This window comes from Triticum aestivum, chromosome 7A (genome assembly GCF_018294505.1).
Source record: "Triticum aestivum cultivar Chinese Spring chromosome 7A, IWGSC CS RefSeq v2.1, whole genome shotgun sequence".
NCBI lineage: Eukaryota > Viridiplantae > Streptophyta > Magnoliopsida > Poales > Poaceae > Triticum > Triticum aestivum.
In genome coordinates this window covers 742,323,816-742,338,759 of record NC_057812.1, presented here as the reverse complement: position 1 = coordinate 742,338,759, position 14,944 = coordinate 742,323,816, and the positions used below count along the sequence as shown (strand labels likewise).

Sequence of the window (14,944 nt, the reverse complement as noted above, 5' to 3'; positions counted from 1 at the left end):
AGCTGCAGGTTGCCTCTGTAGATGAAGCCGAGCATGGCCTCCAGCACCCGAGGCTCCATGTCGTGGATCCGAACTGAAGGGGCGGTGTTCTCCCTCATCGACCCCGTGAACAAGGCAGCGAACACCGGCGACTGAGCGGCGAGGAAACGCCTGTGTGCCCGGAAGGTCCCGTCGCCGACCTCAAGGGCCACGTCAGTGGGCACCTCGTCCGAGAAGCCGCGGACTAGAGTCTCGTGCACGTCGGCGGGTACATGAGTTGGAGTCGGACTGCTTGGCTCGTTTGGCGGCAGCTAGACGGTGGTCTCGGTGACGATCATGGGCACGGAGAATTTGCACCGGACGGTGAAGGCATCGTCCTTGAGGTAAGCCGAGTGCTCCAGGACCGTTGACCCGATGAGTCCGGCCGTTTCGTTGGCTGATGGTTCGCCGACGGTCGTGTGGTGGTAGATGCTGTAGCCTTGTACTGGATTGCCGTCCGGGCCGAGCAAGGAAATATTATAGCCCACTGGCACTTTGTATTGGCCGTTGTCGCGGTCATCATGGTATAGCAAGAATGTTACACATCCCCTGTCGAATGAGCAGGAGCCGTTAGGGTAGTACCGCAGGTACCAGCGACGGCCTCCGGCAAGGAAGTTGGCTGATTTGATGTACGTGCCGTGGGCATAAATGATTTTGGTGGCCGAGTACCCACTTATCGCCACATCGTGGGACGCCCGGACGGCCTTTGCAACGATAGCAGACGCACTACTGTGCGACGCCATGCCGCCGGATGGTTAAATTCAGCGAATCCTGAATCCCTAGCGGAGCCCGCCTCTGCGTGTTAGTACAAGGCTACGATCACCCCATCTTATAAAGGGCCAGCTGACTCCGGCTCGTAGAAGTACAACCTGGGCTGTGTATTGCCTCTCTACGTACACGGAATCTTCTAGTAACAACTAGCACTTGTAGCCGGACTCTGCTACAGCTTCTTTTTTTTAACATCGGACTTTGTTAGGATTACCTAACAATCTTTCCCTAATCTTAACTCTTGTCTTCTGTGATTCTCCGATCTTGATTCGTTGATGATTCACCCTTGTCGACTTATCAGCTCGCACCACGACAAGTCAAATTGACGACCTTGATTGCTGCCAACAATCTCCCCTCCAATTTTGACTTGACGAATTTACGAACCACATCAAATATATCTTGGACTACTCAGTCTAGTTAGTAACCTGTGGGATGAGCTCTTTATGGTACGCTGCGACAAATATGGGTCGTCCAATGAAATCACGAGCAGTATAGCTTGCACTGCTTGGTGCTTGTCCTCCAGTATACATGTCATAACGGTATTTTGGGTAGAAAAAGTTTATGCCGGTCCGCCAGGCGAAGGCCATCTATGGCGGATCAAGAGGCTGCAGAGCTAGGCCTCTCTTTCTCGCCATCTATGTTGCGTGGTACTCTCCAGTCTCTCCCTCCTCCTCTTCCTCACGCCGCGAGGAGCTCGAGGAAGACTCGCCGCTAAGGACGCCACTACTCCCCAGGGACCTGACGTGTTTCAGGACCGGTCGGCGCTCACCCGTGACTGCTCTTGCCTTGTCTTTGTCTCCACGGAGGTCCCTGCCGGCGTCCCGCCGGAGCTGTGCACCCGTCTACTCCGGCGACCTCCGTTCGGCAGCTCGTGCAGCCTCAACCCGGCTTGACCACCGCCGCCTCTCCAGGCGGGGACGGCTGGTCTGATGAAGCTGCACGACCTCCGAACTCAGCCTGGACACGGTCCGGTCCGGTCCGGTCCCGGTCCGAGCCGGCGTTTGGACCGGCCGCCGGCGGTCCGGACCGGACCGGACCGAGCTTGCCAGCGGTCTATATTTTCAGGACCGGACCGAAGTGATGCCAGCTCGGTCAAGCTTTTCCGGCTCGTTGGGACCGAGCCAACTTGTCCTTCCAGCTTCTGTTTAGTGCCTATTTAGCTGCAGGTCTGGTCTTAATTACACATAAAGAGCGCCATGTTCACCACGGAGAGTAGCAGCAGCAACACGTAGTAGTAGTCGAGGTGCGAGTCGTTCAGGTTGTCACCGATCCAGCTCTTGCCGGCGCTCGCCCTGGTAGCCCGGTCGACAAACGTCACAAGCAGGCTGTTGAGGAAGTTTCCGACGCCGAGCCCGCTCGTGTAGAAGGTGGTTCCCATGCTCTGCATCCCCTCCGGCGACTGCCCGAGCTGCCCGCGAGGCGGCGCAGCACGTCGGGGTCGCCGAGCTGCATGAGGCTGCTGGCGATATCGGCGCAAAAATGGAATCGCGAGTGGACGGTGATCGCTGGAGACACGACCGGAGGGGAGGGAGACAAACACAGAAGTTGTTCCGGCGCTCGAACACCATGGACGGTGAACTGGCATGGTCGAGAACTCGCGAACGGCTTCAGTGCACGCACGGCAGCGACGGCAAGCGGAAAAAAGAGGCTACGGGGCACAGGGAGGAGAGGAAGGAAGGTGAGGGGAAGCTCCTGGACATGATGGTTCACTCAGGGGACGCCGGTGGCGACGACGACGAAGCACTGCGGCGGCGGTGAATGCGCTTTCTCGGTCCGCCGAGCGGTCCCGGTCAAAGACCGGACCGGACCGAGTGCTGAGCGGGCCTAATTTCCTGGACCGGACCGGCCAATTTTGCTAGCGGGCTGGGACCGAGCGGTCCGGTCCTCCTCGGGCCACGAGCGGGCCAAAAAGCCCGCTCGCTGCGTCCACCCTGACTCCGAACCCACAAACGCAAAACTTTTGCCTACCAGAACTAACGTATATGCATGTACTACTACAACTCAACTTGCACTAGCTACCATCAGCGGCACACATGCAAGCCAACTGATTGGACACGGACAAGATTACCTAACAGCATCTTGATACTAATACCTTGCAGATCCAACGTTGACAGCAGGCTTGAAGATTCTAGGACAGGCCTCATCAGGAAACCAATGTTGATATACCTTTTAAAAACATGTTTTGCACGGACATGTGTAGCATCAGATTCACTTAGGCGTTCAAGGTTTCCGCTCTGGATTGATATGCGACGTGTGTGCTCTATACAGTGTGTGAGCCATCATACACTTTGCCAAAACATTCTTCACCAGCTTTATTGAGGGAAGCAAGGCGTATGAAATCATGCATTTGGCAACATTTCAACCGCCCAGTATAATTCCTCTTGACCACCTGCAGTAGGCTTCGGTTCACAAGTTCAGTCAAGTAACCCTCTGCCACTTCCTCCAATGCTTGGTTCACCTTTTCCTTGATGAATACAACAGCAATCCAATGTCTCATTACGGTCCTCCTCTTGATGGAATAATCTTCTGGGAATAACGCACAATGTAAGAAACAGTTCTTCAAATCATATGGAAGGTCCTCCAAGCTGATTTTTAGAATTGTCTCAACACGAGTCATCACATTTTTTACCAACTGAAGCTCTAACTCATCGTATACTTCTTTCCATTCTACAGAGGTTTGACCTTTTCGGGATAGTAATAGGCAGCCCTTCACACTTCTTTACAAATTTCGAAGCCCTTCACACTTCTTTACAAATTTCGAAGCCAAGTTATGTAAACCTAGCAGACACTTTCTGTCAGCATCATTCCAAAAGGCTGATTTGCAGAATAACTCCAAGGAATTATCTTCTTCAAGTGGTTCCAAATGAATTGAATACTTATTACTCCCTCCGTAAACTAATATAAGAGCGTTTAGAATACTACAGTAGTGATCTAAACGCTCTTATATTAGTTTACAGAGGCAGTAGTTGACAATGATGATACTTCATGCTTTCTTGATGTGATAACAAGTCGGCCACTAGACGGAAAGACACTCCTTATTTCTGACCAAACATCAGTAGTCCAAACATCATCTAGAATTAAGATGTATCTTTTACCTTGGAGGTATTCATAGATGGTCTCTGCTAGGTTTTTGATCTCCATGTTAGACACATCAACTAGTATGCCAAATTCTTTGGCAATCTTCTTCAGCAAGTCCTTAACATGATAACTCTCCGACACAGTTATCCATGCAGAGGCATCGAAGGATACTTTTACAGTTTTGTACACATGAGCAACCAAAGTTGTTTTCCCAGCACATGGCATGCCCCCACACAATGGTAATCTCGCTTCTTTCCTCCTGCATATCACTTGTCAGCCATTGTATTAACTGCTCCTTGTGCTCAGAAATCCCTACAATGGCTCCAATCCAAGAATACCCCCATATATATGTAAATGTTTTTATACAACCGGGGAAGCTAATCCCTTCATTTCGTTGAGTGGAAGCAATCCATGACTTATAATTTCATCAGGACGAGTAGAGTAGTATAAAACAGAACAATCACTATACCAGTAACGTAAATAGTACAAGTCATTACACTAAAAGAACTCATGTTGTTGCTTGCTGCCAGAGGTAAGGTATACGTACTGAAGGAGAGGATGATGAACTAAAGCTAGTCTAAAAGATGACTAAGACCGAAAAAAGCAAACAAGGTTCGCTCCCTCCCGCTCTCGTCCGCTGCCTCCCGCTAGGGTTCCGCCGCCGCCGCCGGCCGCCGGCTCGCGCGCCCCGGCCCTCCCCGCCCCCCTCTTCTCCCTCCCCATCCTGTTCCCGCCCCTGCGCCGCCTCCCCGGGAGGTGGCCGGGGCGGCACGCCCCTCCTCTTCCCTCGGCCGCCACCCCCGTGAGCTCTCCCCCGCCGCCGCCGGCGGGTGCCCCGGCGCTGGCCCGGGTGCTACCGGCGGCGGCGAGCCCTTCTGTACCCACGCGTTCGTCTCCCTCCAGGGGCTGGTGACGAGGGCAGTGAGGCTCGGCTGGGCGGCGACCCGGCAGCGGTCGCCGGCGGTAGGCGCGGTGGCGGTGCTGCCCTTGGTAGCAGGGCGGTGTGGTGGCCTGCGGTGGCTGGCGGCGCGTCCCCAGCCCAGATCTGGGCACTCCCGGCCCCATCTGGGTCCTAGCGGGCCGGTCCCTCGCGTGGATTCGTCGTCGTCTGTGTGGTGAGGACGAGGAGCGGCTCGAATGGGGGGCGGCGATGCCGATGGCATGCTTGCTGCAGCGCGATGGCGGGAGCTTTCTGGGAATGGAGTTCCTGGCCGGGCCTGTGGGCACACGGGCCTGGTAGGCTCCTGCTTGTGTGTCAAGACAGCTACCGTCGTTGACGGTGGAGGTTGTGCCCTCCCGCGTGCCGACGGTGCTGCGGCCCCTAGTCCCGACTCCTATCCCTTGTTGTGCAGACCTCACCTCGTGGTGCCGTGGTGAGACGGTGTGGAGGCTTCTTGACAATGGTGGCACAAGATGGTGGTCGGTTTGGTGGCAGGCTCTGGAGCACCCGAGGAGAAGGTTGGGATCGGGGAAAACCCCTGTCGGCCTGTCCGACACCGACGCGGCAACGCCGTTGGGTGCCGCTGGACCTTCCTGGAGGGCGTCGGGGCCGACCCTTCCTCTCGCCTCGTCGTGTACCAGGGGAAACCCTTGGCAGCAGCGTCGTCTTTGTCGCGGTCCTTCTTGGAGGTGCTGATTGGTACCGGTGCTTCGGAGCCTTGGAGCTTGGTGGGAGATCTTCGGTGGGCGCAGTGGTCGTGAAGCTTCTTCGTTTCCGTCGATCCGCCGTTGTCGGCATTCTTTTCTCTTGTTGTTTCTCTTTCGTTTCTTTTGGATTTGATTGTGCTGCTTCCGCCCCAGCACCTATCCTTGGATGCGTCGGTCGGTTGCTTTGGAATACAAAGCGGGGAAACCCTTTTTAAGATGACTAAAAACAGAAGACGGTAATGAACTTTCTGTTTCTAATGGATTATTACATGAGTAATTCTGAAGCAAGAAAAGCTGAGCTGATCATTGAAGTTTACTACTAATGGTCTTCCACGCACAGCACTACAGTCGAATCCAGCACTCCGGAAGTCACATCTAAACGAGAAAGTGCCACGAATTTCCCCAGCGGCATAAAGACAAATGCCGCAGGAATAGCGGCTGGAAACGCGCCACTAAGTTACCCAACCGCAAAATCACGGGCCGGATCAACTACTAGAGAGGCGTGGAGGAGGCAGTATACCTGAGGCCACGGGGAAGCCGGGGGTCTCCGGTGGTGGCGGCGTCCTCGGAGGACCTGTCGGCGCTGGGGGTGGCGGCGTGAGCAAGGGAGCCGCCGCAGCTCGGCGCTCAGGGCGGCGGCGTGCACCTCCATCGAGCACGATAAAACACTTATTTTTCCTCCTATAATTGTGCTCCACGTACGCCTGTTTTTGTTTTCTTTTCAGCGATCAAATTTGACATTCCAAAACAAAACGGCTCGCATGCATGTATGGCATTAAGTGCCTCGGCGAGATTAAAGTTTACATGCATCGGTTAGCTAATTTGGCGTTAGGCCTTCTAAGATTACCCACAATGGAAGTAACATAGATAGTAACATCACACATATCTAGATAAAATAGATGATGTGACAAGCAATAAATGAAGAAATGAAGAAAAATGATAACATAGCTAGTTATTAGTAGTATAAGTAACATCACACATATCAAGGCAAAATGAGTCTATAGCATAATAAATAAAGTGTTGCATATTACCACACATACTCCCACTATAGAGATAGTAACATAGACTAGTAACATTACTAGTCTATGTTACTATCCATTGTGGCCAGTCTAAAAATAGGATGGAGTACCTGACATTTGGCAACTTAATTAATCTCAATTTGATTATGTACCTGACATTTGGCATCATTCATCTCGAGCTGGTCACCGGACAACAGATCAGCGGCATTTACTGTGATTGGGCCATGCAGGCGTACGTTCCCAGGTTATTATGCTTGTGCGATCTAAAAATTAATTAGCCATTAATTTATTTCTGCCCCCAACAGCCTCTATATATCCAAGCGCGACGAAGGGGCTTCACCATTGCCACCATATCAATTCTGATTCGTAAGAGTACTTCACTTGGTGTGCCGGCTGTAAAGATCGATCCAATATGAAGATAACAACTGTGATGATCTTGCTCCTCATAGGATGCCTTGCAGCTATCGCACAGTGTAAGCATGCATATACCTCATCAACACCAATACTACCATTCTTTTTTACTACAAAGAAAAGGAGGTTACCACCTATCCATTCGAATTGGATTTCGATTGATGCAAACAACAATATTTGTACGTATCATATTACTAACAAACACGTAACATTTGTTTGATGCAATAGCTCGATTCGTGGCTGGAAGGAGGAGCTATGTAGTAGTGGATCGTGCCGGAGCTACAATGGTAGCCGTCAATGCAACCTTAGTGGACGATAGCAAGCTTACTGTAAAATTCTGCATCAAGAGCCAATGTACCCGCCCGAAGGACCCTCACGATTTCATAACTTGTTTTTGCTGCCGGAATCTAAAGGATGAACCGTGCTTCTTTTCGGACGACGAGTGCAAGAGCAAGTGTCCTGCCTGTGACCCCGTGTGCACCCCTCCACCGGCCAACACCGATGAACAAATGCAGCGCGTAGAAATGACAACTTAATTAGTCTATTTTTTGTGAACTAAATGAATTTTATCAAAATAAACATGCAAATGTGAGAAAAACAATGAAGTTCTTGAGCTAATACTAATACTGGCTATATGCATTCTTCTGGCCTTCTTTTTTGCCGAAAGTGGTGCGCTCTATCTGCCCCACCTTTTCAGGCCTTGGACTGACTGCACACTTGTTTCTTCCCGGTTCCTACGCTGCGCGAGAGGCACGGCTGGCTGGCTGGCTACTGGCGTCGTGGATCATTCATTCACTCATTCTTCCTGCTACCATGCTAGTACGTACGTGCAGTGGCCACTAACTAATTGCGACGCTAGACCAAATCCAGCGACCAAAATTGCACTACTTTCTTCAACCCCTTTTTTTCTTTCTTTCCTTTGTGATTGATGACAAGCCTTGTCTCTGGATGTTAGAGAGAGGGAGAGATACTGGACGTGACCTTTCTGTTGCAATGTACTCACTCCATTCCTAAATATATATCTTTTTAGAGATTTCAATACGAACTACATAAGGATTTATAGACATATTTTAAAATGTAGATTCACTCATTTTGCTTTATATGTAGTCCGCATTGCAATGTCTAGAACGGGGGGAGCAAATCATGCGCACCGATGGATGAGAAAAGATGAGAAGGACCTCTCATTCCTCCATCATGGCCGTCACCTTGGCAGAGGAAAAGGAACGATTTAGGAAACTCTTGAATCAAGAAACAAGGGGACATGCATGGAAGAATCAGTACTGAAACTAGTGGTGGTAAAAAAGGATGAATGGTGTCCAAGTGGTTGATGAAGGAGACGAACGAATACAATATTGAACAATCAGGATGGAGCTAGGCTCAAGATTACTCAGTTTCCATGTATACAGCACATCAGCTGGTGACTGAATTGTCCAAATCACGCATCAGTACCATATGAGGTGGAGGTATTGCGGATAGCTACTAACGTTTGGACAATTCAGTCACTACCTTTACCAGCCTATTTGTTGCTTTGTGAATGAGTTGAAACTACTTGATTATCACTGACATCAGTGCCATCTCAAAAGAACCAACTCCGAGAGAATGGAAAAACGGACAATTACTTAACATTATGACATACAGAGCAGGATGCAGGGAATCATTCCCTGGCCCAGAAGATGGAATCAGCGTGAGGAAATATATAAAACTTACTTGTGCTAACTGAACAGATCAATCTGGCCCGAACAAATTAAAACGTACATGCACTTGGTACACGATAATAGAATTTATAAAGCAATACTACACTCTGAACAGAGGAAAAATTAAACTGTAGTATATAGGAGCACTGGCCCCAATTTACCTCCAGCTAGCTCCAGGCAACATGCAGCACGCCGCCAAGTGCTTGGGACACTACTCAAGATTCAAAAAGCAGCACACGACACCCATCATTTGAACAAACGAGATGGCACACCTCTAGAAGGCCAACAGCTGATACAACTCAACTCTGCATTCCCTTCCTTGCTTGCATCCAGCTGAATGCCCAATCTCTTTATTACTTGATATCCTAACAAGTGCTACAATCGACACAATGAATCCACCCTGCCCAAACACCTGACCATACACGACTAAATATGTCCCTCGATACTATTATTTTCACGAATTCTTCCTTCAGGTTACAACGCGCAGATATACTCACAAATAGTTGTTTCCTCATTCATAAAAGCTTACTACTGCCAACTCTATAAGACACATGACAGTTGTGTTTGTCTGATATATGACGCACAAAGTTTAGCCTTTTATTGCCCATTCGTTGCCCTGAAGTGCCTGGGTTGCATCAACGGACGCAATTTGGTGTTACCAAGCAGAGCAGCCAACAGAGCCGGCTAGGTAGTGCCCCTTGCACCTGCTCACATTAAAATTGAAATTGGATGAGATACTGTCTATGACTATGCATGCATGCATACAGTTGAGTTGACTATGTTGTATGCATGCATAGTCATATACAGTATGCATACAGTATGGTCTAGCATAGTCTAGCATACGTCAAATTGGATTAGATTGTTGACATATTAATAAATCAATCTTGGTTAATAATATATTAATAAATTGAAGTAAAGCATGATATTTATGTAGTGAGCATTTGTTTAAACTAAAAGTCAAACTTGGTAAAGACATGTCTAAGATTTATTCTTCATGCGAACATAAGATACAAGTCGGTCAGGACGATCTATATTCTTCTCTAACTAGATCAGTCAGACAGCTACCGGTTGCCACCACCTTGGCCACACGAGCACGTACACAGAGACTCTGTTAGAAGAAAAAGTGTTGTGTTCAACATTTCTCGCACTATCTTCTAAGATAAAATGAATAACATATGTGATGGTTAGCTGCAAGGAAATCTCGGCAAGCTGTAGGAACAATCTTTGCCATCGCAACCATCACATTCAAGCACCGCATCACTGCCACATTCGTTTCTAGTTGATGACCGCCCCATGCACTGCCTGAGCCCAATGACTCGAAACTGCCACCTGCAAGAGAAGCGTTTGCCCATATGGGCGACCGATGTCAATGCTCATCGACTTGATACGTTGCACGAATCTGGTTCCTGGAAGAAAAGCACGCATGGAAGCAATCTTCTTGGTTGCCCATTGGCTCTTTGTGCGGCACAAATATGTTGCTTGCAAGAAGAACCCGCATGTGGATGTGCTACCAGCAAACATAACCGGATCTTTGCGACTTTTGGCATGGACTTCTCAATTACTCTAGTATATGGTCGTTAATGGAGAGATTTGAGTGCAACATGCAGCTACGTTTGCCTAGACAGACAGACGCTAGGCCTACTAGCTACATGACAATGGGAGCCAGGCAAGTAGGTGCTAGATGTCTTGTGTTGAGCTCTGTCATGTCTTGTGTTGCCTCTTCTTCTTGGGTGCCCTTGCAATGCATGGCCTATCTTCTTGGCATATTACTATCTTGTAAATTAAAAACAAAAATACAAAAGAGTGTTGTTTATTCTAAAGTAAGAAAGAAGTAATAGCAAAAGAAAAAAACACTCATCCAATAATTTTCATCCGTGGTTGGTCGATTACTAGCTATATATGACAAGAACATATTTTGTCTACATCACCATTGTGTAACTCGAGTAGTATGCAAGAAATATGTTTAGTTTGGCATGTTGAGAATAGCATCTATCTTTGTGCATTTCACACATTTTGCTAGATGTCTAGTTCCGCCAACTTACAAACATATCAAATTTTCTTAGATGGTACCCATTAGAATCGTCTCTGGCAGCAAATCAAGCTCATGCAGCTAAGAGTTCACTGATGCCGAGGTAAGAATTGTGGAAGCCCCATTTTTGGACATTTTTAGTTGGCTAATTAGGGGTTCGTGGGGTGTGACCGGACACAAACAACTCATGGTAGCCTGGGATCTGTGACTATATGCATGGCTTATAAGATGTTTTAACTTTTTTCTGAATTGAATGTAGATCGCATTTGCATCTCAGGAATGAAGTATGTAGTGGTTATTTTTTATTTAGGGTGATCAGCTACTAGGATCAATATTAATTTTTACAGTTTGAATTTTTGCAATGTTTGCATGTTTAAATGCTTAAGATAATCTAGGTTATTTGCTTTAAAAAACATTGTTTGCATGTTTGAAAGTGCCCTATTTTAGTCCAAAAAGCACATTTAAGTCCTGCAAATTTTGCTCCAAGCACATTTCGGTGCCCTAATTGGAGATGATCTTACTCTCTCTTGTACACAAAGGCATATTAACACACATTATGCGGGCCCACTTATCTCTTTGTTTCTATCTATCTGTCCCCACTCTCGCACTCACAAAACACAAGTTACACAACACAGACACACTCCACATATCCAACCACATACTCTATCACACCTACATGCTGCTTCAGATGAAAAGCAGCATGCTCTATTTCTTGCTCCACTTCTCTCTTATACTCAAAAGTCAAGCACAAAAGATAGAACGATCTAGCTAGCAAAAGCGCATATCCTAAATAGCATCAAACTGAAAAAACAATATTAGAGGCAAAACAAATCTAGGTAACTGAAAAATAGGAAAACTGTTGAAAATATAGGTTGAACAATAGACATACCTAAGCAGATATTTCCAAACGTAGGACATGAACATGAGGGGGCTGAGAACATGCATCTTTCCCTTCCTTGGTGAAGCCCTCGTCTTTGTATTTGTAGTTAACTATCGTCTCTACCGTCAGGGTCTAAAGTGACCAAAAACCAAATATAAGAGCCAACTTTTTATATTTAAACTAAAACAAGACCTTCTCCACCATAAACTAAAACACACTAAGGTCGGAGTCCGCATCAACACTGAGGTTCAGGCACGTAAGCATTGGAGTCTCAATGTCGATGCCCTCACATTGCCCTTCACGGACACGAAGCTCAAGCTCCTGCAACGATGTTGAGTGGACTCGAACATCTTGTGCATAACTATTTGTGTTCACATTGAGCACACGTAGGCGTGGGCAACGATCGACCATGGTATATTCCACTGAAATGAGAATTCAAAATGTATAAATAACAACATACCAACAAGAAACATGAGATAAATAGAATAAAAATCAATCTTAGATATTAATATAATAGTAAATTGTAGTAAAAGATGATATTGGTCTAGTTAGAATTTGTTGTCACTCGACCCCACAGCCCCTTTTCTTTACCTCGTCTTCAGCTCTTGATTGATCTATGTTGGCTTCAACTCTGAGTAATGGAGGATTGGAAAACACCAAAATTTGTTCTTTTTTCAGGAATTAATCAATCCCCAGTTCAGTTCCTGCTCTACATTTTCATGTTTTGGGATTCAGTATAAATCGTTGCTCACAAGGATTGCTTGCACGTCTAACTAATGGAGCTGCTGCTCTACACCGTACGTCGGATACCCTACTGCCTTAGTCAGCGCCGCCGGCGACCTTCCCGCACACTAAAGGTAGGTGCATACATGTTGTGTAGGAGATGATAGCAGCAAACTTTCAGCTACAAGGGGTTTCGTGGTAGGGAACTATTGCGGTTGTGGTCCTATTATCAAGATGTAATCCCAGGTGAATAGTATTTTATTCTCTGTAACTAAGCATGTTTTTGTGGTAGGATGATGGAAACAGTCCCGATTGTGTGGGCATATGCATATGATTCGTGTACACAACAGTCTGAACTGGCCTTGCCATCGATCTAATCTACAACTGTTAGGTACTGCTATTTTTGTGGTAGTATTATTTTCTGCAAGTATTCCATTCTCTGTAACAAATTCTGCTAGTGATTACAGTTTACTTGCCATGAAGCCTGACCAGTGCATCTATATCCTTCGTATAATAGCTTATTTAATCATGCTTTCTACAAATTTTAGTGCTCAAAGATAATAAGACTGGACCATGAAAGTGGGTAGAGAGCAAATGAAATCTTGCCATCAGAATGTGATACTTCAGTACAAGCGTCCTTTAATGCTGTTTGCTGTTCTTAGGGAATGGGGATCTATCTTTCGTTCAAAATATATACTCCTATTGATTTTTATTGAGTGGAACTTAGTAGAGTTGGACTTCACGGATTTACAAGGTTGCAAGTGTCTTTTTATTCTAGCAAAGTTGCTGCCTCATTTATTTAGGAAAATGTTACTAATACTTCTGACCAAAAGTAGGACTAATGTTCTGTGATTGTGGGCGTCCATGATAGACGTTGCAGTGCAGGGACTTGTTTCAACGGCGGCATTTTGAGGTCATGTATATATGAAGATTGGAAATAGTGTTGGTGATGTGGAAACTGATCTGAATGGGATGTCTTTGGGATCATACCAGGTTTCCCTGCTACTATCTCTACAGAGATGGGCGAGCAACGCCGCAGTTTCTTGTTCTTGCAGATGCATTCTTGGATCATTTCTTCTGACTATAGCGAATGCCTAATCTTACGGTTATATGAGCAGCATTGTTTTGATGAACTAGGCCGTGTGGTTTTCCATCCATGTAGCTTGATTGTATTCTTCAAATGTGGCAGAGTAACAAGTTGCATTTTTGTGTGGGTTTGTGTGTGTGTGTGTATTGGGGGTTGTATTGCTCGCCTTGTGGTTTACAGAAATTTAGACGGGCACATGACCTTGTTGGGCGTTGTATTGCCGGGGCTCCTGAAGATTGATAAAGTTGGGGTTGCTAGATTGCACGCCTATTTTTGTCATTGCCTCGTTATATATTTTGCTGGTGCATAATACAATGAGATCACAATTATGCTAAGCAAAGAATAATGTTTGGTGGGTAAGTACAGTTCTGTCATAGATTTGATCCCTGTTCTTCGAAAGAAAAACATTCCAAAATTGTAAAGTAAATGTCACTAAGGATACCCTTCGTCTCGACATGAGTGAAAACACATGGAAGTACCGATCTTAGTCATTCGGGCCCACAAGTAATGATCTTAGTCGGCTGGACCCACAAGTACCGGTCTTACTCGTTTGGGCTCACTAGTATCGATCTTAGTCATTTAGGCCCACACGTACTGATCTTAGTTGTTCGGGTCAACAAATGCCGATCTGAGTCATTCGGGTCGACAAGTATAGATCTTAGTCGATCAAGCCTACAAGAATTGACCTTAGTCCTTCTAGACCCACAAGCATCGATCTTAGTCGCATGGACGACCCGTAGTGATAGTGTTGTGTCAAGACACACTGAAGTGCTAGTCGAGGGACCCGATGATCCACTCCTCTAGTTGTGTCGAGACTACTTGTTAAGGTAGTTGTGGGTCCGGATGACCGGTAATGCTAGTTGTCGGTCCAGACAACCCATGCTAGTAGTTCTGGGTTCGACGACCCTTAGACTGGCCACAGTGGGAGTAACATCACTAGTAACATCACACTTTTCAAGATGATTTTGCTTATGTGGCACATATTTAATAATGAGAGAGGTGATGGTGGTAACTTAGCTAGTTACTGTAACATCACACATATCAAGACAATATGAGTATATAGGCTAATAAATGAACCATAACATAACAAGACACATATGTTACTACACATTGTGGAGGTAGTAACATAGCCTAGTAAAATGTGATGTTACTAGTCTAAGTTACTCCCCATTGTGACTAGTCTTAGTGCTAGTTATGGGATGAAATGACCAATAGTGCTAGTTGTGGGTTTGGACGACCCATTGTGGTCCTTGTGGACCCGGACGACCCATACTTGAAGTTCTAAGTTCAAACGACCCGTAGTGGTGATTGTATACCCGGATGACCCATACTTGTCGTTCTGGGTTCAAACGACACATATCTAGTCGTGGGATCGAACTACCCATAGTGCTAGTTGTGTGCCCACAAGTATCACTATGGGTTGGGCCACCAATACTACCTCGTGCCTTTTACGTCGTCCGGACCACCAATGCCACTACTAGTTACTCTAGATCGTCCGGGCTAACAAATACCACTACGAATCACTCTGGGTCATGGGGCCCACACATACCACTACGAATCATTAGGAGTCGTCCTAGCTCACAAGTACCG

General features: G+C 46.9%; 1 pseudogene; it reads right to left on the bottom strand.

Moving 5' to 3' along the window:
* Positions 1-2,807: 2,807 nt before the first annotated feature.
* LOC123153979 (disease resistance protein RPM1-like) lies at positions 2,808-4,929 on the bottom strand (annotated as a pseudogene).
* Between the last annotated feature and the right edge of the window lie 10,015 nt (positions 4,930-14,944).